Below are 25,873 nucleotides of genomic sequence, written 5' to 3'. Positions count from 1 at the left end.
AGTTGGGGACCGGGAAAGGTTCAATCTCCATAAAAGGAAAAAAAAAGGCCGGTAGATCAGCCTGTGATCGGAGAGAAAAAGAAGACGAACCGTATCGTGAGCGATATAGGAAATCTCCATCTATAAGTATGTCCCATCTGACGCTCCCAATACTGAACAAAGGAGACCTCTGCACTTCAATGTGGCTCGGGAAACATCCAGTAATATCTTGACTTGTGTACTATCAAAATCCACTGTGCCTGCCTCCCAAGCCTTCTGGAGTATCGCCTCCTTATGCACATAATGATGAAGGCGATATACCACATCCCGAGGGTGGTTTGGGCCTTAAGATTTAGGGCCCACTGCTCTATGGACCCTATCGAATTCCATATTAATGGGTGGGGTATCCACCAAAACCCTGTGGAAAATGGGCAAGACCGTGTCCCCGAGGTTCCCCTGACCCGCAGCTTCGGGGAGACCCTGGAGCCGCAAGTTTTTCCTGTGGTTCTGGTCTTCCAGGTCCGCCAGGGGTAGCTGCAATGCTATAGCTGCCTCTGCTCGAGCGTCCTGGTCCCTTTCCAAGGCTGCCACCCGCTGTTCCAAAGCGTGGTTGAGATTTCATCCACCGTGAGACGGACTATCTGACTGATTGAAGCTCTCCATGGTGGGCTTCCTCTAACCTACAAATAAGAGCCTCTATAGCTTCACTCATTGGGAGCATCTGTATGAGAGCATGTAGATCCACCTCACCCATTCGAGGCCATGAACAGCCAGAATGTACAGCAGAGGATTGCTTCTCCGCTTCCGATGTCCACCAGACTTCCAAAGCACTGTCCAAGCCAACTGTCGAGATAGGGGAGTCCGGGGCTACCTGTAACAATGCTACCCTGATTGCTTGGTCTCGTGTGTTGGCCATCTCAGTCCCAGCACTGTGCTTGTGTGCACTCGGGAATTAATGCTGGATCTTAGTCTTAGGTCCCCTACTTTTGGGTGTCTTGTGAGAGGTTTTAACCTTCCGCTGCTTAGTCGATGACATGCCACTGTTAACGAGTAGTATGAAAGGTCAAAGACTGCTGGAGGTCCGGGACCTCGGGTGCTATGCATTTTCAATTGGCCATGTCCAGATTACACCCCCCTACCAAATTTTTTTGCCCTGTTTACAGAAATAATTTTCTTGTGGTGGATAAATAGGCTGGCTAATTTGGATGACTCCCTAGGAAGAGAATTTCAGATCTTCCAGCGATCATACTGTTTAGGCAATCCTGCTGTATTATCCAAATCTCCCACTTCCTTACGTCATTACACGTCATTAACTTCAAGCAGATATTAGTGACGCATGTTAACACGGCTATTTTATTAGTGCATTCCTAAATTCATCTTTTTTTAATTACAAGCACTGTAAGTACCTGAATTTGATGTTTCATCTGCCTCTTGTAGTTTATGTAAAGCAGACCTTAGAATCGGGGAGAAAAAGGCAGCACAATAATCAGTGCTACAGGGCATGGTGTATGCTGGAAATAGGAGAGAGCAAAGTGACGAAGAGATGAGCTGCCACTTTTCTTTTCACTGTCCAGCCATAGGGTGGGTCGGGGACTAGACCTGTAAGTGTTACTGAACTGCAGCATACAAAAATCAGGCGTCCCCCCGTCCGACAGAGCTGTGGGGTATGGCAGAGCTGTGCAAATCTTAGAATTGGATAGACAGAAATACAAAATATTTGGCAGGAAAAAAGCTCCCCTATATGTGTTTATCTGTGTATTTGTCCGTGGGTGCCTCTCTAAAAAAAAATTGAATACCTTTCCCCAGGCCCCACTCAATGGTGGTATCATATCAGACTTATTCTAAAGTTTTAATCAACCACTAGTTTACATGAAACATTTTTTTTTTTTCTCACTTGGGAGAGGTTCCTGAGAAAATTAGTTAGTTGGCACTAGAGCTGTACAGTCCTCAGCAAAGGAAGACTTCAAGCAACACTAATCAAGTTATACATATGGCTCTTGCCTAGGACCTATATGACTCCAGAGAAAAAAAACAAATGACCCCTAGGTCAGTTTGGCATGCATTTAGGGATAAAAAGATGTGGGCTTCTTAGCCCACATATTGTGGCAGTGCTTTGTTTTTTTTCTGCACTTTTTCCCATAGACACACTCCTAAACCTTGTGGACAGCCTTCCCAGAAGGGTTGAAGCTGTTATAGTTGCAAAGGGTGGGCTAACTCAATGTTAAACCCTACGGGCTAAGACTGGGATGCCATTAAAGTTCATGTGCTTGTAAAGGCAGGCATACCAACACTTTTGGTAATTTAGTGTATCAACTAGGTGAAAAACACCAACTTTTACATTGAAAGCAGAGGAGTATTTACTCCGTTATCAAAAAATATTCAATGATGCAGCGCTACTTATGCATCATGAACAATACACATGGGCAAAAATCGCCCATTAATAAAGTGCATACAAATAAATCAAAGTGCAAAATAAGTGCATTAATCTGTATCAAATAGTGCAAAGAAATGTAAACAAATCACTCATAAAGTGCAAAAGTGAATGTCCATAAAGTGAATGAATCCGTTCATATTGTTTTCTTCACACTGTGCAAAACTTGGTTGAAAAGGTGCTTAAAAGTGCTCGTGCTGCCTCCACCACCTAAAGATGGCCTCTCACCTTAAGGTTAGACCCGTGTTTTACCACAAGGCCTAAATCAGCTGTTCCCCTGAGAGGATAACAACGGTGACTCTGTGCCAAAAAACACTCCTTGAAGTCACTTGATATGCTGGGCTACTTTCCAATTGACTGGCTCACACCATCTCCAAGTGTGCTTAAAGAAATAGGTAGATATCTAGTGCTCTCTGTTTAGATATAATTTATTGCATAAAATATACAAATGGCAAACTCACATAAAAGGCACATGAAGCTGTGCAGGCTTTCATTGCATATTGGATAAAATCTGAGCTGGCCTTATCTCGTAGGAAGTCTCTGATCCCTATACGCATTGCGTCATACGTCCCAGACGATTGACTTCTTCAGTAGGGGTGGAGTTAACTGACAAGCCGGCCTTGCTTTATCTAACTGCCAACTAATGGGCGGAACCACAGCAGTGATAAGCATAGATGTTATAGCAGCTACTTGAATTTTACGCTATTTATTTTGTATTATTTCATGGAAGTTGCACAGATTTTTTCTATTTTTAAATTTACTCAGTTTTGATTGCTGAGTAAAAATGACCAGGGACATAAGTACAGAGGTGGTTCTGCTATACCCCTGGTCTATACCACTCTTCATAAATTGTATTATTGATATATTTCAGGTTGCAAAATGTCTACTCTAGTTCTAAGTCTGATATACTTAGGCCCCATTTAGGCAGCCATAAAAAAAAAATATTTCAACAGTTTTTTATTTACAGATCTGAATGAAGATGCATTGTTTTCAACAAACGCATTCACACAGCTTAAATGTACTGCCTTCAGATTCATACCACAAAATCCAGAAATCGGTGTATGCGGACATGCACGTACAGGTATACCATTGAAAAAACGAACAGGACAATTTTTATACATTAAAAAATTGATCTTTTTACTGATCATTACTACCTTTTGTTCCTAACCTTAATGATTAGTCAATGTTTTCTTTTCAATATGTTTTATGTTGGGGGCGTGGCTACCAGCGCAGCGGATGGACGTCCTTTGAGTCTGCTCCGCCGGCCACCCTAAGACATACGCCGCATTCAGGGCTGCTCTCGCCCCTACGACCTGCTACACCGCTCAGTGAGTGCCCGCTGAAGCCGCCGTGATGACCCGCAACAAGAAGAAGGAGACCGGACAGCTCAATAAGCTGTCCGGCTTCTTCATCTCTCAGACGCATGGACTCCAACAAAATGGCGGCGGCGGACCCGGACCTGCTCGGAACGCTAAGCAGGCTGCAGGAGCAGCGGGACCGCTCGCCAAAATCCCTCCATTAACACCACTGCACCCGCAGCACAGGGTGATAGGGAACCCGGACAGCGGATCTTCCTCGGGATCGCCCTCCCCTCCATTGCCGACCTCCAGAAGCCCAGCCAAGAGCAGGCAGAGAAGGGACTCGCCTCCTGGAGTGTATGAAGGATCAGGTATGGACACTGCTATTCCTCCCTCCACTCTGGCACCGCAGCTACCCTCAGACACGTCCCAGTCTGCCCAACAATCTGCTGGGGGAAACCCCATATCTGAATCTGCTATGAGAGCCATGCTGTTCTCTCTGCAGGCTAACATGCAGGCTGAGATGAAACAGCAGACGCAGCAAATTACTGCAGAAATATCTGCCTTGGGGACCAGGATTGGGTCTGTGGAACAGTCTGTGCATGTTCATGCTGAAACCATCAATTCGGTCATAGACCGTTTAAACAACCAAACGGAAGAAATCTCCTGGTTGAAGAATAAAGTGGCGGATCTGGAGGATCGCTCCAGACGCAATAATATAAAACTGAGAGGCATTTCTGAAGCGATCTCTCCTGAACAATTGCAGCAACATGTTGTCTCTTTATTCAAACTGCTTGTCCCTACTCTGCATGAATCGGAACTTCTTATTGATCGGATCCACAGACTGCCCAAGCCAGCGTTCCTGGAGGGTAATGTACCACGGGATGTTCTACTTAGAGTCCACTTTTTCACTGCCAAGGACAAAATAATGCTTGCGTCTAGACAGAGTGGACAGTTACCTGAACCCTATTGCAACGTACAATTACTGCCAGATCTATCCAGGCACACGCTGATGGCCAGACGCAACCTCTCTACCATAACCAAGGCTCTGCGTAACCACCAAATCCAACATAAATGGCGGTACCCAGCGACTCTCCTGGTGACACATGGAGGCTCCACGGCAGTGATCAGATCCCTAGAGGAAGGTCTCGCTATGCTCAGGAAATGGAACATTCTCCCGGCTGATCAAGCTTCTGCCCCAATCTCATCACCTCTGCGCCCACTGGACGGTGAATGGCAGGTGGCGTCCCGAAAACGGTCTTCCAGGCCTTCCTCAACCCATACCAGCCCTAATCACCGCTGATGACCTACGATGTGTCTATGGCCTTTGAAAGATGTTCTATCTTTCGGCCCTCCATTGGCTCTTTTTGCGAATGTCTCGCACGCGAGCTGCTGAGACGGCTCTTTTTTTATGTTCTTCTACGGTTCTCTTTTCTTTTTTTGTTTTTGTTTATTGGTTTCTCAACACTTTCTTCGCGACAAATACCTTGTCTGTGTGTACCATCTGCTCTGCCTTGCTCGTTGCCCTGCCTGAAACATGACCATCAAATTTTTGTCTATTAACGCTAACGGTCTAAATCATCCGGCCAAGAGGCGTTCTTTGTGGAAGGAGGCACTGCTTCATAGAGCAGACGTGCTGGCAGTTCAGGAGACCCATTTTCAGGCCGACAAAGTGCCATGCCATGGCCACAAGAACTATCCACAGGTCTTCTTAGCTTCCAGCACTGAAAAGAAAAGAGGGGTCATGCTAGCCTTTCGCGACTCTCTCACAGTGCGTATACACAAGTCAGTACTGGACCCGGACGGCAGGTATATTATAGTGACCTGTGACCTCAATGACCTTCCGCTCACATTGGTGAGTGTATACGCTCCAAACTCCCACCAAGTTCGCTTTTCGCGAAGGATCCTTAAGAGGGTATCAGCGATCCAATACGGTCATTTGTTGTTATGTGGAGATTTTAATGCTGTTGTCGACCCCGGGTTGGACTCTTCGGCGTCCCCCCGGGGCCGACAGCAATCTTTGGGGCAGGTGATCCATGAGGAAAAATTGTTTGACGTGTGGCGATGCCACCATGCCATGGAGCGGGACTATTCTTTTTTTTCCTCTAGGCATCACTCATATTCTCGCATAGATATGTTTTTTGTTGACATGTTCTTATTGGGTAAGGCCTCCTCCTCTGCGGTCGATGACATCACGTGGTCAGACCACGCGGCGGTGGAATTGACCATAGAGGACACGGCAAAGTGTACCAGTGCTTATATCTGGAGATGTGACCTCAAAATGTTGCAGGATGAGAAGTGTAGATCCTACGTATCTCAGCAATTGCAGGACTTCCTCCACCTTAACAGTACCTCTGTTTCTGACCCGTGGGTGCTGTGGGGTGCACAAAAGGCCTTCATACGAGGGGTGTGCATCCAGCAGCAGGCGCGGCTCAGGAGGCAGAGGAGGGATCGGGTTTCCATTCTGACACACAAGATTCACGTTTTAGAAACAAATAACAAAGCAAACCCTACTGATTCCGTGTCCCGGGAAATTCTTGCACTGAGACAAGAATTGCGCCTTCTCCTTCTAGAACAATCCAACAGACAATTTCAATATCTTAAACAAAAATACTACTGCCAAGCCAATAAGGCTGGCAAATTTTTGGCAACACAGGTTAAGCGTAAACAGGCTAAATCCAGAATCCCCTTCCTCTTCCACCCGTCACCTGCATCTAAAATTACTCATCCGCAAGCCATTGCGGATGCGTTTGCTGACTTTTATAGTGCCTTGTACAACCTTAGGGATAACCCGTCTGAACATCATCCGTCCGCGGAGGATATTAACCGATTCCTCAACGCGGTGTCCCTACCCTCCCTTTCAGAAAGCCAACTGCTTACACTTAATTCTCCGATTACGTCCGCGGAGGTGCGCTCCAGTATCACATCGCTACCGAAAGGTAAATCGCCTGGCCCCGACGGGTTTTCCAACGAATTTTATCAACTATTTAGTCAACACTTAAGTCCTACTATGACGGAAGTCTATAACAAGGCAATGGTAGTTTCCGCATTACCCTCAGATATCCTAAGTGCCCATATTGTCACGTTACCCAAACCAGGTAAAGACCCCACCACACCGGCCAATTTTCGCCCCATTTCCCTACTAAATTCTGATGCAAAAATTTACGCCCGTATCCTGTCCAAACGCATTCAAACTATTCTCCCCACGCTTGTACATAGGGATCAGATGGGCTTCACATCAGGTAGGCAGACCTCTGATGCAACAAGGAGACTCTTGAGCATCATACATCAGGCACATTCCTCCAAACTTCCCTCTGTTCTATTAACCCTCGACGCCGAAAAAGCGTTTGACAGAGTTCATTGGGGCTATATGCGAGCTACACTCCAAAAATTTGGCTTCTCAGGACCCATTCTATCCGCTGTAATGGCCCTCTATTCCTCACCGACGGCACAAGTGTACACTTCGGGCACGCTATCCAAAACCTTCAATATAACTAATGGTACAAGGCAGGGCTGTCCCTTATCTCCCACAATCTTTAATTTGATTATAGAGCCATTGGCCGAAACAATTCGATCCAACCCCCTCATCACAGGTTTTAAAACGCATACATATCATCATAAGATCAATCTCTTTGCAGATGATATTATCATGATGCTCACCCACCCAGAAGTTTCGCTTCCAGCGGCTTACACCACACTCCTATCTTACAGCAGGGTTTCGCTTTATAAGCTTAACGCCTCTAAGTCCACAGTCCTCAATTTAGGGGTCCCCGCCACGCTCCAATCTAAACTGCAAGCCTCCATTCCTATCCCATGGTCCTCAGACAGCATTCATTACTTGGGTATTGATCTAACGGCCAACCTCCTCAGACTACTACCTGTGAATGTCAACAGGCTGGTGTCCAAGATTAACGTGGACATTTCTCGCTTGCATGCTCCCTACTTCTCCTGGAGTGGAAGAGTAGCGGCCTATAAAATGTTTATACTGCCCCAAATATTGTACCTCTTCAGAGCACTTCCCATTCACTTTCCGGCTACTCATCTTCTCAAATTGACTAGATTGATGTCGGCTTATATATGGGGAGGCAAGCGCCCCAGATGCGCCGCCTCAATTTTGGTTAAGAAAAAACAGTTTGGGGGAGCATCCGTCCCTGACATAGCTACCTACTATAGAGCCACGATACTGGCTCAACTGCGACATTGGATCACGACCCAGGAACCACCTATGTGGGTGGAACTGGAGCGAGATTTGTCGCCGACGGGAGACCTGAGAACTTTGCTCCTGAGTGACAGGTGGAAGGAATGGAGGCTCATAGATCTACCGCCCACAATGCAAGCAACGTTAAGGGTATGGCGCCTATCCCCGGTGTCTCAGGATGTACCGGATATTACTGCATCGTGCACACTGCCAATCGATATTCTTGCCTGTCATATACCTGATCTTCCAGTGCGCCTGTTAAAGCGGTGGAACATCTCCACCATTAACTCACTATATGCCTGTGGATCCCTCACTCCCATTATGGATCTAATCCACAAATATAACCTCCCTCAACATATGCACTATCACCTTCTGCGCATAACTAATTTTTTGCAGGAACATCCCCTGCGGTCGATCTTGGTCGATGGTAGGATATGGGACCTTCTCACGAAATCAATGACGAAAACCCCCAAATTATCACACTATTACGATGCTCTGTTGGACAATTCTGAGTTTTACAAAACCGCTCACATGTTCCGATGGGATAACGACCTTGACATTACGTTCTCTATTTCCCAGTGGAAGTCTGCCCTCACAACCATATACAAATACTCGCACTGCGCAAACCATTGGGAGATGTCCCAAAAAATAACGAATAGGTGGTACTACACACCTTATCGTCTGGCGGGCTTCTCTCAATCCTACTCTCAACTTTGCTGGAGGGAATGCTCTCAAGTAGGGACTCTACTCCACGTTTTGTGGTCCTGTCCTTCCTTGACGAGCTACTGGCACCAGATATTCAGATATATGTCCTCTCACACCGGGTGCATATTGAAACCGACCCCGGCATTAGCCTTACTACACCTGGGGATTACTGACATACCGGCCCAATATAGACCCTGGGTTACACATGTGTTACTTGCGGCTCGCACATCTGTGCTTCGCAGATGGAAAGTTAAGGAAACTCCAAACCTCACGGATGTGGTTCAGCTACTTAAAGTTAATTACCAGCTCGAAAGAGCTCTAGCAATAAATAGGCTACAATTGCAATCCTTTAATGCATGTTGGGATTTTTGGGCCTTGAAGCCACCCTGAATTAATGTTGTCTTATTGTTGGATGTGATGCACTTGCTTGTATTGCTTGTATTACTTGCGTTAATTTGAATGACTAGATTGATAACCTATCATACGTGCTCATAGCGGATGTTACTGCTTCTAATCACAATGTTGAGAAATGATTTGATTTGATTTGATTTTGATTTGATTTGCTTTGCTTTGTTTCTTCTTATTTCTCTGTTATGTCTTTAAAACTGAATAAAAACTATTTGCATAAAAAAAAAAAAAAATATGTTTTATGTTATCATACAGACTGTACAATTATAATGTACAGGTAGATGCCCAAAAGCTGGGCAACCAGCATGTCAACAAAACATCAATCATATCAAAAGTAATAAAAACAACAAGGTATTATAATAAAAAAAACAGCAAAGTATTATTATTAACATTTAGTCAATAAGGTGAAACAATGAGAGAAGTGGTGGCCATAGTGCTGATATGGCAGATTGGCCTAGCTAATCGTCTAACACGGCATCAATCCATTGTTGAAGAATTGGCTTCCAGAAAGAAGAGAGATACAAGGAAGAGAAACAGGGAAAGAAAGAAAGGGTCAAAAAAGGGGAAAGGGTTGGGAGAAGGGGAAGGGGGAGAGAGGGCGGGGGGAAAGGGATCAGGGTGTGAGGCAGGCGGTATCCGGTCTACTAGAAGGCCTACGAAGCAGCTGCTAGGCTCGCCAAGGAAACCGTTGGGTGTTCCTGTACAAGTATGCGAGCTATGGGCTCCAAATTTTGAGAACTTTGGCATGAGTGTTGGTAAGAATTCAAGTCCGTTGTTCAGGTAATAGAAATGCCATCTAGGCGATATTCAGCTTCTGAGAAATGTGTAAATTGCCTCTTCAAGGCTTTAGCGATTGTGAGCAAGAAAAAACTGACCAATTTACATTGGCGTTTAGTAATGGTCAGGGGCCAGCCAGGGGTCCATAGTGAGGTTTGTTCCTAGTAGTGTACACAATAGTAAGAAGACAATGATCAGCACATTTTTTTACAGCTGTATTTTTTATTTTTTATTTTTTACTGCTGTGTGAATGAGGCCTTTGGCCAGTTATACATGGATGTAATCATTTTCTAAAGCTTATACTCAGAATCTTGTTGACAGAAAGATCCTGACTAAAATGCTCCATAAAGACCTTGCATAAACATGCGTAAAGGTGTGTAAACACACATAAAATTCTTCTTCATGCCAGTGTTGCATTATACGCGTGTACAGGCACATCTGCATGCATATACAGATGCATATACATGTAAATTACTGCACTTAAACGTCAAAGTTTCTATTTTGGTTTTCCTGTTCTGTACTCATCACTGTATTACTGATCTCTACGCATTGTTTCATTGACAAGCATGCATCTTTATTCAGATTAGTAAAAAAATAGTTTTTCTTTTACCTCCTGTGTGCAAATGTTCATGAACAAGTTTCTGATGTCCTACAACTGCTGTCAAATTAAAGCATATTATGACATGTCCAATTTTCTACTTTTTTATGGTTGTCTTTTTTCTGCTTATATTGCTCCCTATCCCCTTGGAAGGACGTTCTGTTATGATTGTTGGCTTTGTAATTGTAATATTTATTATTGTCACACTAAAAATTTTTGTGACAAAGTATTAAAAATGCCATTGAAGATACAGAGCATACAGCCTTCTTAAATAGTACCTCTAATTTTATTCTATGTACCTTTCAACGCCATCAGATAGGTATCCTTGAGCTCAATGAGAAGATAGGAAGAGCAAGAAGTTCCAAATTCTGAATTAGACCAATCTGAGAAGAAAGCAATGCATACACTGTATATCCTAATATGCAGTCCTATTCAAATTATGCATATCTTTGATCATTCCAAGATAAATTATTCACAGCAACCCTGATAGACTAACTGTAACCTCCTGGAAGAATTGCGCTCAGGAAACTGCTGTAGTTCTTAGAAAGGGAGGAAGGTGGTGGGAGTACTAGATTACTGACAAGATGCTGCACTAGTGCCCAGGGGCACTGTGAAAGCAATGTTCAATCTAGCTCAAATTCATCAACAGAACATTTGATAAAATTAAAATGAATATAAAATAAATAGATTTCTTGACTTCAGCATACAGGCTAACTTTCATAGACAGAATAGGCAGCTCACTGGATGATATATATCGTGTCAATAAAAAGCATTTTTAGGTGGATTTTCAAATTTAATAGAAATCCCAAAGAAAAATATTTTAAAAACTCAATGGGAAATCAAAATTTAGATGTGGGTCCTTGAAGACATGGAGGTGTCTCTCATTAAAATGTTTTGTTGAGAAAAAAACATTCCTCTCTGGGTGATCTCTGTACATTGCAGGGGTTTTAATAAACTTTGTTGCAGATTCCTATCTTTTGTTATTTCTAAAGAAATCATTATTTGTTCCTCTGTGCTGAGTGGGTCTAATGGGAGTGGTTTATTAATTATCTTTCAGCTGTGGCAGCTGCAGAGCACTAATGAGGATAGCTGCTGGGCCTGCATCCCTTTAGACGTGTTCCTATTGGGAGTATCTCACCAAAAATTACATTTTTGGTGCAGGGGATGCCAGAAATCTGACTTGTATTCTAGTACAGACTTCTGGGAAAATTGGTGAGCCAATCACACAAGCATGAAATGATGTTTCTGGGGTGTGGTCAGTACACATTCTGTATACAGAACAGCTCCAGGTAGCCATATTGCATTGCATTTTCAGAAAATGACAACAGCTGCAGATTGAAAAGGAAAGGTCATTTTTAATAACATTCAATTGCAATATGATTTGTGTCGCAATTGTGTACGCTATATTGTTTTTTCTTTATTTGCTGATTTTTTTTCCCGTTACCCTTAAACATAATTATATTCAAAGATGTATTCTCCTATTGTCCAATCCCCTTCCCTTCCTATTTTTTCCATATATCCCCTTTCAATATCAAAAAATAACTTCTATTGCTCTCAACCTCTGCTAAATCTCCAAATTATTATTATTTTTTTTTTCTTTTGCTGCTGTGATCCGACTTGATTTTCCATGGCCCACTGTGCCACTGTATGTGGGAAAGTCGCTATCCTCTTTTGCTCGCTTTCAAAATGGACTATGGACTATGGGATTTGCAGTATGCATAGAGCAGTCCAAATGACCACCTAACCTGCACTGCTCAATCCACACAAACAAAAGTATAGGGGAAAAGGACCGCTTTGGGATCTCACAGAGGATTTTTTTTTTTGCATGTCATTACTATTAATTGTCTAAAGCCTCTTTAGTGCCAGTTCACACTATTGCGACGCGGGAACACTGCGAATATACTGTGTGTTCTCGCATCGCATCCACAGCACAGGCAGTTCACACTGCCATATGCGATACGATGGGGGTGTGCCATCTGACAGTTTGCACAGGAATTGGATCGCACTTGTGTGAACTACCATGTTATCCAATTCTGCTGCGGACCAAAAAAAGGGTCCTGTGCGTGTTCACTGCGATTGCGGTGCGAATTCAGCCATACAAACTGTATGGCTGAACTTGCACCGCACAGACATCGCATGTGATTTTAGGAGCAGTGCGCTCTGAATCATATGCGATGTCTGTGATCGCATATGTGTGAACCGGCACTTAAGCCACTTTCTGTCTACGTGCACTTTCTCCAATGTCTGTTTCACATCATTATTTCCGATCAGCTACCTAGTAGTGACACCTGTGGACAATGCCTATGCAATCTGTATCGGCTTGGAAAATTTGTAAGCAACAACAGGGGCACATGTGACAATGCATTAGCACAACTTGGAGACAGTTGTCACCTCATATTGGAAAGTATCTGAAAAATACCCTTCATGGTAGGATCAGCAGGTATTCTTTTAGAAAGAGCTGCAGATTTAAAAACAAATTTTGTGTCCCATTACCATGGTAAATCTTATATGAAATTTTCAAGATTACGTTTATATCTACTTTATTGTTACTGTATTTTTACTGAAGTGCATTATACGTTGTATCATTACTAAAAATATATTTTAACTTAGCAACCGCTGAGAATTTTTTTTTTTTTTTTAAACTGCTCCAGGAATAGAAAATAATCCAATTTTTTTTTCCTCAATGTGTCTCGGCACATTTGTGCAGACAATTTAAATACAGTTAGCTGTAAGTATTAACATCTTCCTCTTCCAAAGCATACCTGGTAAAAGATTATCTTTTATTCATAATGTGCGGCTTTACTGTGCCAGATTCTGTCAGGCAGATGCCGCTCTCAAAGCTAGATGGTTAATGTAAAAGTATGCATAAGACAGAGAGTTTTTTTTTTTTCTTTTTTGTGAACAAGGTCATTCCAGTTAATCAGAAAATACCAAATGTTCTTCCATTTTGCCTTCTGTCAGATTCTTTTCAGCTCATCATCAAGAAGGGAGCTTTCAATGCAAGATTGCATTTCAAATAACATTGTAACAGATTGTATTGCTACCCAAATGAAACTAGGTTGTTGCCATAGCTGTGTACTGATAGTTAGCTTGACAACTTAAACCATGTTTGCTTGAAGATGTGCATAAATTTAAAGTGCATTTTACATTTTCCACTCTTTAATTCAAAAATGTATTAAATATTATCCATTAGTTGCACTACAGTATGGCTGCTTCTCTTCCGGCAACGCCATCTGCTACAGCGGAGACTTGAGGGAGTGTTAGCGGCTAGCAGAAGTGAGCTGTCGGAAGATCATTTCTGTGCCTTCTGTTTCCTTCTTAATACTTCTGTCTTAGAACTTCCAATTATTAATTAGCACATTTTACAGTGAGTTGAAAGAAAAAACAGAGAAATCAGCTTTTCGATACATATTTTTAAGTATCAAAAATTTACAGGAATTAAAGTGAATAAATAATAATTTTTTTGGTGACTTTCAGTTTGCCAAGATTTTTAAAGGGTCATGAGGAAAAACACCTATGTAAGAAGATTTCGCTGGAAGCAGCTATTCCTTACACACAAGTACTGTGATTTATCATATAAGATTAGCCTATTGCCCAGGTACTAGCATGTTCAATAAGAATTAGGAAATGGTTGCTTCCATTAGAGTCTTCGCACATAGACATATTTTGTTTTATAGATTTGTTTATAAGTTTGCAGCCCTTAAAGAATATGTAGACCTGATCAATAAAATACTATATTATTCCTGCAATTTTTAGGTTATTTTTAACCACTTGCTGGCCGCCCACCGCATATACAGTATCTCACAAAAGTGAGTACACCCCTCACATTTTTGTAAATATTTTATTATATCTTTTCATGCGACAACAATGAAGAAATTACACTTTGCTACAATGTAATGTAGTGAGTGTACAGCTTGTATAACAGTGTAAATTTGCTATCCCCTCAAAATAACTCAACACACAGCCATTATTGTCTAAACTGCTGGCAACCAAAGTGAGTACACCCCTCACATTTTTGTAAATAGTTTATTATATCTTTTCATGCGACAACAATGAAGAAATGACACTTTGCTACAATGTAAAGTAGTGAGTGTACAGCTTGTATAACAGTGTAAATGTTCTGTCCCCTCAAAATAACTCAACACACAACCATTAATAGAAAGTGTATAAAATCCGCACTAATGGCAGGTGGGGAGGGTGGCTGCAGCCTACCTTCAAATAGAAGTATATACCTCTGAAAGGGGTAATATACTAATAAGGAAATAGAAAAAGGGGGGGGGGAAGGTACTTGGCGCTGCCACTGAATAAATATAAATGCTTGGATGTGTGCAAAACCTCAATAAGGGTGGTGAATATAAATAATAAGGTGCTGATGGCAATAATCAAAATATGCAAATAAATACAAGAAAACGTACAATCAATGCATAATAAAACCATATACAGATTTATTAAATACGTTTAAAATGACATAAAGTGCAACGAATGTCTCGTGATTAATAATAAAGTGCAACAGTGGAAAGTGCAATGGCAAAATAAAGTGACTAAGTGCACTAAATGAGTTGATAGTGCTCCTTTGTAATGAAAGGGGAAGGGGTTAGAAGTGTCCCCAGAGGTAACAAAATTAAGAAAAAGTGCCAGTGCTGAGAAAAATCACATAAGGTGATTGGTGATAAAAAGTGCACAACTGAATATGTGCGTGGAAAAATACAGTAGAATAAAGAAATATATATTTAATAGTCAAAGAAGGTTGCCTGTGTTGGGTACTAATAATGGTGCCACATCCCAATTTGAATCTAGAAAAAGAAATTCCCCTATTGGTGGGACTTTTTAGGCACTCACGTGTACACAAAAATTGTAAAAATATTTATAATTTTATTAAAGAAAATTATTACAAAATATAAAAGGCAAGTAGGATAGAATACATCACATGTGCAATAAAGAATGACCACACCAGTTCAGGGTGAAGACTCAAATCCCGACTAGTTTCGGAGTTTACAACAGATACTCCTTCTTCAGGGGGAGAGAAGAAACCCTGTGTGGTGGTATTCTATGCAGTGATGAGAAGCATTATATACTTGCGCACATCGTGTTAAAATCAAGTGGTCTGCATGCTCAGCTGAGTACAAACATTGGCTGTATCGAAGATATAATTAGAGTGGCGATGCCTCTCAGTTATAAATTGTATCAGAGAGGGATTATTATGGTATGTAGTGGATGGCCCCTGGAGAGCACCAGATAAAGACAACTGGATCCCAAATGTGGCTGATCAGCTGGTTCAGATGGCAATTGGCTTGGATACTGCAAAGCAGTCCTCAATGTTCTCAGCGAGCGAGCAATGTAGCTACATTGCTCGCTCGCTGTGAACATTGAGGACTGCTTTGCAGTATCCAAGCCAATTGCCATCTGAACCAGCTGATCAGCCACATTTGGGATCCAGTTGTCTTTATCTGGTGCTCTCCAGGGGCCATCCACTACATACCATAATAATCCCTCTCTGATACAATTTATAACTGAGAGGCATCGCCACTCTAATTATATCTTCGATACAGCCAATGTTTGTACTCAGCTGAGCATGCAGACCACTTGATTTTAACACGATGTGCGCAAGTATATAATGCTTCTCATCACTGCATAGAATACCACCACACAGGGTTTCTTCTCTCCCCCTGAAGAAGGAGTATCTGTTGTAAACTCCGAAACTAGTCGGGATTTGAGTCTTCACCCTGAACTGGTGTGGTCATTCTTTATTGCACATGTGATGTATTCTATCCTACTTGCCTTTTATATTTTGTAATAATTTTCTTTAATAAAATTATAAATATTTTTACAATTTTTGTGTACACGTGAGTGCCTAAAAAGTCCCACCAATAGGGGAATTTCTTTTTCTATATATTGAATAGTGACGTGAAATAAACAAAAGTTCCAATATGGTATACAAGTAAGAACCAGTGACACTTTTAAATTAATGGGTGTCCTGTATAGGAAAAAAGTGACTAAACAAGAGAGTCCATGTGGAATCAAAAGTTCATAATCCGAGGAAAATGACAATCATCCAATAGCAGGCCGTGATGATCTATAGTGGGATTTCTGTATACGGTGACGCGTGCAGGTGAATCCTTATGTTCCCCCAATGAATTACGCACTCACCAGATAAAGGGACCCCTACAGGGGTTACAGGCATTGAATATCAAGGGAAGGGGTTCACAGTGGCCTCAATAGGAAATATGTACCGTCTCCAGAATCCCATTAATCCTCATGGTATATGGCAGTCATGTATACATTAGGAGGTCCGGATCATGAATGGAGGAGGAAAAAGGCTCACAATAGTGAAGTACTGTATATTAAGTCTTATTTATTAAAAGTTGAAAAGGTACTCACAATATAGCGGTGAAATACAAGCAGTTCAGATACAGATGATAGCAGTACCGTTCCCGGGTGCTTCCGGAACGCGATGCGCTCTAAACGCCGGAAATGCGGTTCACAGGTACAAGCGGAAGTGACGGAAGGACGGAAGCTCATTGAGCGTGATTGAGCAACTACTCTCATTTCTTTTACACATATATGGCAGCTAACAATGAAAAGGTAAACAGAATCCCTGCTGCTATGGTGTGGTTTGCTTACCTGTGGAACTGCTGCAGTAATGGTTATAGCAGTGGCAGCAAACCTGTTAGGCCTGGTTCACACTAATGCAATTTCAGATGTGACTTGAGTCACACATAATCGCATGATAAGTGAAATCACATTGTTTTCAATGATGTCTGTTTACATCAATGCGACTCAGCGTGGAGCGATTTTGGAAAAGGTTCCTGTACTACTTTGGTGCAGTTCCAGGGTGATTTTGGCCCAATAGAATTTACAAACCTTATCAAATTTGCATCCAAGCAGCACTACATAAATGCACTAAAAGTCTTATCAAAATTGTGTGGGCAGGGTCTACTGTGCCTGTGCTTGTGGGGTAACACCTCACCTAAAGGTGGCCTCACAAATGGCCAGGACCAGGCGGAGGCTGCGGTCATGTGAAAATTCAAACATTAAGGCCGTCTCCGATTTAGAGATGAACCACTTGTGTGCAGCAATAATGTACAGAGTTCCTCCATAAAATGTTTTACCTCAAGTAACTACACACTGGTACTGATGTAGGTTTGCATTAGGAGGGAGGCGCAGAGCCTTCACCCACTCCCCCACTCCATCTGTTACTTCATTCCCAGTAACAGAATGGAGTCCCGCTAAGCACATAGCGGCCTATGTGTGCTCGTTAACTCTTTCCTTCTCATGCCTAGTGATCAGGCCTTAGATCTTGGAATGCTCTTCTACTCCCGGTACCCGGAGGAGCCAAACAGCTGGGGAGGGAGTCAGAGTGCCAACCCCCCCCCCCCCACTACATGAGGAACTGTCACCTAACCAGGTACCACGCCAAACGAGTGGTTGCTGTAGCTGCTTAATTATGGTTACCCATGGGAACCTCCTCCTCTTCTTTACCTTGCGAGTTACTGTAACCTTCTGTAGTGGTGTTACACATACCCCATAGTGCTTTATAGACCCAGGTTCTTTAGGAATACACCAAGTCCCTACATGCACGTCTTGTAAAACTTCAAACCAGCCTCAAAGCAGTTGAAACAACTTTACTGTTAACTTGACATGTAAATGCAACAGGGTGAAAAATTATTTTCTTAGCTGACTCAACTGTGCAGGTAAAGTTCTTGTGGGTGCAGTCCATGGTTGGAGAGTCCATAATGGAGGTGTCCATTATCTCAGGGATCCCATGCGTTGGTGTCCTAAAGGTGGACCACAGGTCACGGCAAGCTTCTTCAGTTGTCCCCATTTTTTTTGCCCATGCTCGGCAGCTGCAGCACCTCTGCGGAGTAGCTGGAGATTACATGCTGTGTCTTGTCTGTGTCTTTTCCTATGCAGACTGCTCTCCCCCCCCCCCCCTTTTATATACAGCACAGGGAAACAGGCAGAGCCTTTTTTTTTTAGGGTTACAAACACTTTAAAGTGTATCTATAGCCAAAAAACATTTCTACTTTTAGTTTTGCAAAGAATAGGGTTGAAAAGGTTACCCCATATATCTCAAGAGGCTGCGGGTCCGTTCAGAAAGTGCAATGAGACTTGTGCATACGCAGTGGGAAGCCAGCTGTGAGCCAATAAGAAGTCACAGGTGGCTTCTCTCAAGCAAGGTGGCGGCACCGGGGACCCAAAGACCAGCAAAGAACTGGCCTGAGTAATGGGTAAATAAGCATGACACACTGGCAAGTGAGTGTTTATTAAAAATGCAAAGTTCCTCTTTAACCACTTCCAAACAGGGCAGTTACACAGGCCAATTTTCAGCTTTTAGCGCTGTTGCATTTTGAATGACAATTGCACGGTCATGCAACACTGTACCTAAACCAAATTTATGGCATATTTTCCCCCACAAATAGATCTTTCTTTTGGTGGTATTTGATCACCGCAAGTTTTTTTCTTTTTTGCTAAACAAATAAAAAAAGCCCGAAAAGTTTGAAAAAAAAAAAAAGTTTTTTTTTGTTTGTTATAAAATTTTGTAAATAAATACATTTTTTCCTGTACTGATGAGGCCGCACTGGCAGGCACTGATGAGGAGGCACTGATGGGGTGACACTGATGATGAGACACTAATATGCAGCACTGATGGGCACTAAAATGTGGCACTGATAGGTAGCACTGATATGCAGCATTGATGGGCACTAATAGGCGGCAATGATGGGCACTGGTGGCGGCACTGATAGATGGCAATGATGGGCAGCACTGATGAGGAGGGCACTAACAGGCTCCCTGAGCATTGATTGGCATCCCTGGTGGCATAGGTGGGCATCCCTGGTGGCCATTGGTGGGCATCCCTGGTGGGCATCCCTGGTGGCTCTAGTGGCATCCCCCAAGGGTCTGCACTGGTAATCAATGCTCTGATCACCGGCACAGACCCCCCCACCCCTGTCAGGAGAGCCGCCGATCCTCTACTTGCACCTGTCAGGCACGAACTGAGGAAAGCCGATCAACAGCACTTCCTATTTACTATGTGGCCAGCTGTGATTGGACACATCTGATCACATGGTAAAGAGTCTACGTCACAGGCTCTTTACTGGGATCAGAGATGCGGTGTGCCAGAGTGACACACCACCGATTGCCGCTCTGCGCGCCTCCTATATGGGGCCCAGCTCAACCACTTTGCGGCCATCATTTTACTATATGACGGTCTGGAAGTGGTTAAGAAAAAGCATTTTTACTTCTCTGTTTTGCACAGGAGAACCATGTGTTTTAGTTTTAATGTTGCAGGCCCTCAGGTCGCCCACCTGAGGCCACATGGCAGCCTGTGCCAGAGGAGGGGTTGCAGGCCCCCTCCCCACCTGGGCTTCTCTCTGTAGAGGAAGACCCAGAGCCCATATGCTCATCCAATATACATACAGTTACCCAGCATACATTGGGGCACATCCCCTTCTAATTAGCCAGGACTGTATGGACATTCATTCTCTCATCTGCATGGTTTCCACCCACTGTCCAGTACATTCCATAGCTACTAGACCAGTGTGAAACTTTTCAAGACAGCATAAAAAAGCACCAGAGGAAACTGAGCAGACCCTACTAAACAATCACACATTCTGGTAAGCAAACAGCATATAACAGTACCGACTGTCTCTCTGTTAGGCAGAGAAACCAAAAACGATATACATTAACTCTAGCACCTACCTAGGAGTGCGCTACACATCCTAAAACTAACATAACTTTTTTTTATCATTTGCTACAATTTGCTTACAGCTGAACTCTGGGCAAACAGTGTAAATACGTAAATGTAAATTGTAATTTATACAACTTTTCCAGATAGCTCAGCTAGATCCTGTAGTTCCTATGTATGTAAGGGCCTCATTTGTGTATGATAGTCCTGGACCAAAAGAAATAAACATGGTTCTGATGGATATACCGTAGTTGCAATTTCCTTCAATGAAGCAGATCTCTAAAGAAAATATAGTGTGGGTGGACCCTGCTCTGTCCCTAGGCTGCTATCTCTCTTATAGTAAAAAAGGAGCACTCTCCAGATTGTAAATTCTTGAATGTGTACGGAGAAGCGCCTGGTTCAAAATTTCATCTCAATTAAAGAACTTTATGAAACATTTATTAGTTAAGAGTATATAATACAGCCAACACTTTTAAGGGGAAAAAAGTATTCTCCTTTTCAGGGCTTGGGCAGTTGATGTTAATATAATTATGACAGAGCACACAAATACCTATGTTAAGCCTTGATGAACCCTAATGTTTCCTGATGGCACTAAGGGCTAATTCACATTATGTGAGATGACCAGCGTTTTGCTGCACTGTCAAGCACCAAGCACTACTGGGACAAAGAGAAAAGAAAAGCAGCGATCTGTGATAAAATGCAAACATGCTGCATCTTATTATAGTGCACAGTACAGGAGCACAGCGACACAACTGAAGTGTCACTTTTTTTGCACTTCAATGGCAGTTTGTACAAAAAAAGGGAGCTGTCTGTGTGATGCGCTGAACTGCTTACCACATCACCCCCTACTGTAGTCTGAATGGACAGCTACCGCATAAGTAAACCAATCAGTGTTAACAGACCCTAAATGTTTCAAAAAGTCCTTTAAGTGAGATTATTTTTTTTTTTACCAGGCGCTCCTCTGTATACATCCACGAATGTTTATGTGGCAGAAATGCTACAAGTTTGCTTTTGTTTTACTGCCCAACTATAAACTACTGCTAAAAGTGCAATTATACTTAGAACACACATTTGGACTGCTAAGGCTCCATTCACACCTGAGCGTATTGTTTTCAGGCATTTTTTTTGGCTTTTTTCAGGTGTTTGGAGGCAGGAATTAACATCTAACAAAAACACTTGTAATCTGCCAAAAAAGAAGCTCATTTACTTTTTTCAGCTTCAGGCAACAAAACGCTCAGATGTGAACAGGGGTCATTGAAATGAATAGGATTTTGCTTGTTGGACGTTTTGAGACTTTAGAGATGAGCGTTTTACGAGCTGAAAAACGCTCAGGTGTGAACAGGGCCAAAGTGTTTGTAATTGTTCATGGGGCCTACATATGTGCAATGTTTATTTTTGCATCATCAGCATGCAAGGATAGGAATTCTGGGGCGTTTTTCTGCTCTAGGATCAGCTAAAATAACGCCCAACAAGACAAATCCGATTCATTTCAATAGCCCCTGTTCACATCTGAGCGTTTTGACGTTTTAAGCAAAACGCCCAACACTCAAAAAAGTACATGAGCTTCTTTTTGGGCAGATTACAAGCATTTTTATTTTTTTCCATTGGTCACTTGTCAACCTAAAAATGCCTGCAAAAAAACGCCTGTAAAATGCCTGAAAAAATGCCCATAAAAACGCCCATAAAAATGCCTAAAAAACACCTGTAAATAGCAACGCCAAAATGTGAATGTAGCCTAAAGCAGAACTCTGTAATATTCCCTGTCATATTATAAAAATGTATTTTGCACAGTACCCTGGCATCAGGGTTTCTTGTCTCCTAAAAACCCCAGTGCAGAGGTATACCCCAATGTTAGTGTATCTGCTGTTCAGATGAACTCTGGAGGCAACTTTTTGGCAAATTTAGTAGGAGCCTAATAGTAAATACTGTTGGCGGGGTACTTGGTCAGTATCCAGACCATGTCAGATGGGCATGTAGCCTGCTTTTTACACTGGCTGCAGAGCGCTTGACCAGTCTCCAGACCTTGCTGTTGAAACTCTCAACTTAGATTTCAGTAATGGGGCACCATTTTTTCAAGCAACTTCAGACCTAAGGGCCCCTCCTTGATATGATGTATTACAACAATAAAAATCCCACATTTATTTTAGCACCTTGATTTACCAACAGTTTTTTCCAGTTGTTTGGGCTTCACTAGTCAGATCGGTAAGAGTGTTTTTAGGCTGTCTTCTAAAAAAAGGGAGGGGGGCACTGTTATGTTTGCCATACACTATATGAAAAATCGCTCATACTCATTTTCGAAAAACAAACACTCGGCCATGAGAGCAAACGATAGTGCCATCATGTAATGACTAATAAATCATTCAATAGACATACATTATTTAGTTTTTTATTTGTTTTTTCACATATACCTAATGCAAACAGTTTGCACGAGAAATACATTAAAATTTGAATTTATTGTTCATTCGGAAAGAAAATTTCCCCAACTTGTCCTTCGCTTTTTGGCTCAAAAACGTCACAACTGATTACCGATTTGTGCCCATTAACTGGCCGAAAAACAAATGAACTGTCCAAATGACCGAATTTAGACTAATTTTTCTTATAGTGTGTGGCCAGCATTAGGAACACACAGGACAGCCAGAGTACCTAGTCCAATCCTGTTGTCCACCAGCAGGTGTCTCCCAGCAGTTTAATTTACCACCACCTGAGGTTGGGTGTTGGGAGACTAATTATCATGGTCTTTGCTTCACTGCTGTGTCTCTGCACTGTTCTCGAGTGAGCCACATTTCTTGTATCTGCCCTGATCTACTATTTCTTTTGCCTCCCTGCCCTTTTGGGTGAACCTTGCATTGCCCTACTTTCCTTGCCTGTTTGTACATACAGTAGTTAACTTGTAGTTTGGTATTTGTTTTAGTTACTTGTGTTCCACTGTTTAGTTTTTCTATATGTATGTGTTATGTTTTGGATGTTCACTTTAGCTGGATAAACACTAAAAAATTTTCTTTAGATTTTTTTTCCTTTAGATTTACCAAAATCATAAAATATGAGGTCAAATCTAAACACTTTCAATTAGTATGCAGTCAGGCAGGCCCTTGCACTACCTAGTTGAAGGTAAATCTAAAGGAAATCGAACAACAAAAGTTGTATAGTGGGCATCTGTCTTTCCCTAAAGTAGAAAGGAAGGCTTAACAATAAACAAACTTTAAAATGTCGCTCTCTATTCCTGTATACATTTTTGCATGAATTGCAATATAAATTCCATTTCCAAGCTGAGGCTCCTCTGTTTAAGGCCCGTTTCAAACTGCCCTGCTGTGGTTTCCTTTCAGAGTGGGTGCAGCGCAGTGTAAGGAGTTTTAAATGTAATCACTGCCATTTACATAGCGCGCACTTTATAGGGGATATATACTGTTATCACAGTATTGATTATCATTGCTGTTACTGTTTTCTAAGGCCATTACTTATTTCTGATTTTGTGGATTACCAAGTTTACCCTAATTTAGCTGCATAGAACTTTATTCCATGCTGCAATAGCCTAGTGAAGATACAGCACTTACTCTAGCTGGGCCCAGATAAAATTTTGACGAGAGCTGGATGTGGCTCATAGGCCATAGTTTTGAGACTCCTGCTCTAGATCAGTTTTTCTCAACTCCGGTCCTCAGGGCACACTAACTTGCCAGATTTTAAATATTACCTTGGGGAGATGCAGACTAGAATACTGCAATCACTGAGCAGTAAATTATATCACCTGTGATATATTTCAGTTTTCTCGCAAACCTGGCCTGTTAATGTGCCCTGAAGACCGGAGTTGAGAAACACTTCTTTAGATAGACCACATTGTGCAAAGCCCTAAAGCCTGATTAGCCAACACTGAGATTTCCAGATTGTGTGCTGTTGTACAGATGCAAAAAAAGGAAGCTTTCATCGATCAACACAGATTCCACTGATATTACCAGCTCTATATAAGAATACAATTCTATTTTTAGAATGTATGTATTACCCCAGTGCCGGGACTAGGTCATTCAGCACTCAGGGTGAAGCTGCCAAACTGCACCCCTGGGCAGAGCTAGTAGAAGCACGTGCAGCATACCAACACATAATGCAATGATTGTGGCGTGCACCAGTATTACCATTTACATTTGTGATTGCTGTGGTTGGAAATCACAGTGATCCCAAGGCACAAAGCCACTTGGATTGCTTCCATGATGGCTTGGTTCACAGCCGTTATCACTGGCTGCTTAAGGGTGATTTCTGAAGTGCCGATTATAAAAGGTGCTCTAGAACTAGATGTTGTCCTCCCTACCATTTTATTTTTTTTTTTTTTTTACAATATATTAGCTTCCCAGACAACTCCAGATGACACCCCAGTTAAGAAAGGCTTGCTTAGACAATGTGTAAGGGTAAAAAAAAAAAAAAAAAAAAATCTCTTTGGCAAACAAATCTGCATGGGTGAAAATGGAGCTAATAGGTGTAGCGCTACCCCTGAAGGGTATAAAAGGTAATAAAAAGAAAAAAATGTACGTACCATCACCAGTTATTGTCCCTGATCACTTCCACACCAATTATATAATAATGCTCTATTGCACTGGTGACAGTATATAAAATAAAATAAAAATTGTGAAACATTTTTATTTTTAATTTGTTAATTTTCCAATAAATTGTGACAAAAAATTGCAACTTCAAAAAACTCACTATGCCTCTTACTAAATACGTTGGACTGTCTACTTTTCCAAAAAGGGGTCATTTAGGGGTATTAGTACTGTCCTAGCATTTTTGGGTCTCAAGAAACGAGATCAGATATACGTATATACCATAGTTTGTGGGCTTTATATCTTTCATACGGACTAAATAAATACCACTGATTTGGGTTATTTTCACCAAGGAAATGTAGCACTATACACTTGGACCTACATTTATGTAGAAAGATTATTTATTTGCAAAATTTTATAACAGAAACTAAGAAAAGTTTTTTGTTTTTTTTTTCTTTAATTGTGGGTCTTTTTTCATTTTAGCAAAAAAAAACCAGTGGTGATTAAAAAACACCAAAGAAAGCTTTATTTATGTGAAAACAATGATAACAATTTCTTATAGATGCAGTGTTGCATGACCGCGCAATTCTCATTCAATGTGTGACAGTGCTGAAAGCTAAAAATTGGCCTGGGCAGGAAGGGGGTAAATGTGCCCAGTATCAAGGTGGATAAAGAAAGCAAGCACTAGACCAAAAAGTAAAACAAAATCAATATATTGTCACAAATTAAAGTGGGTGAAGACAGGTAGAGATAAGGGATGGAATGAATAACAATGGTAGCAATACACTTAAGATTCAGGCTCCATCCACTATCAAAACTGTGATAGGTAGTAAGGAGTGAAATCAACAATTTACGCCCTTGGAAAGGCCGAAGGCGGTGATTGGTTTTCGGGGTCCTGTACGTGGCTAGACTGCCAAAAAGTCTCACACATGGGGTATCCCTTTACTCAGGAGAAGCAGCAAAATTTATTTTGGGGTGTCATTTCACATATACCCATGGCATGTGTGAGCATTATATCATTTAGTGACAACTTTGTGTAAAAAAAAAAAAAAACTTGTGGCAAAATATAAAATATTCCATGGACTCACCATGCCTCTCAGCAAATAGCTTGGAGTCTCTACTTTGCAAAATGGGGTAATTTTGGTAAGTTTTGTGCTATCTTGAAATTTCAGGGCCTCTGAAACTGTGACAGGTAGTGTGGAGGTAAAATAAGTAATTTACGCCATTAGAAAACCTGAAGGTGGTGATTGGCTTTCGGGGTCCCGTACACA

This window comes from Pelophylax lessonae (genome assembly GCF_965119305.1).
Source record: "Pelophylax lessonae genome assembly, chromosome: 5".
NCBI classification, from domain to species: domain Eukaryota; kingdom Metazoa; phylum Chordata; class Amphibia; order Anura; family Ranidae; genus Pelophylax; species Pelophylax lessonae.
This window is presented reverse-complemented; position numbering follows the sequence as displayed.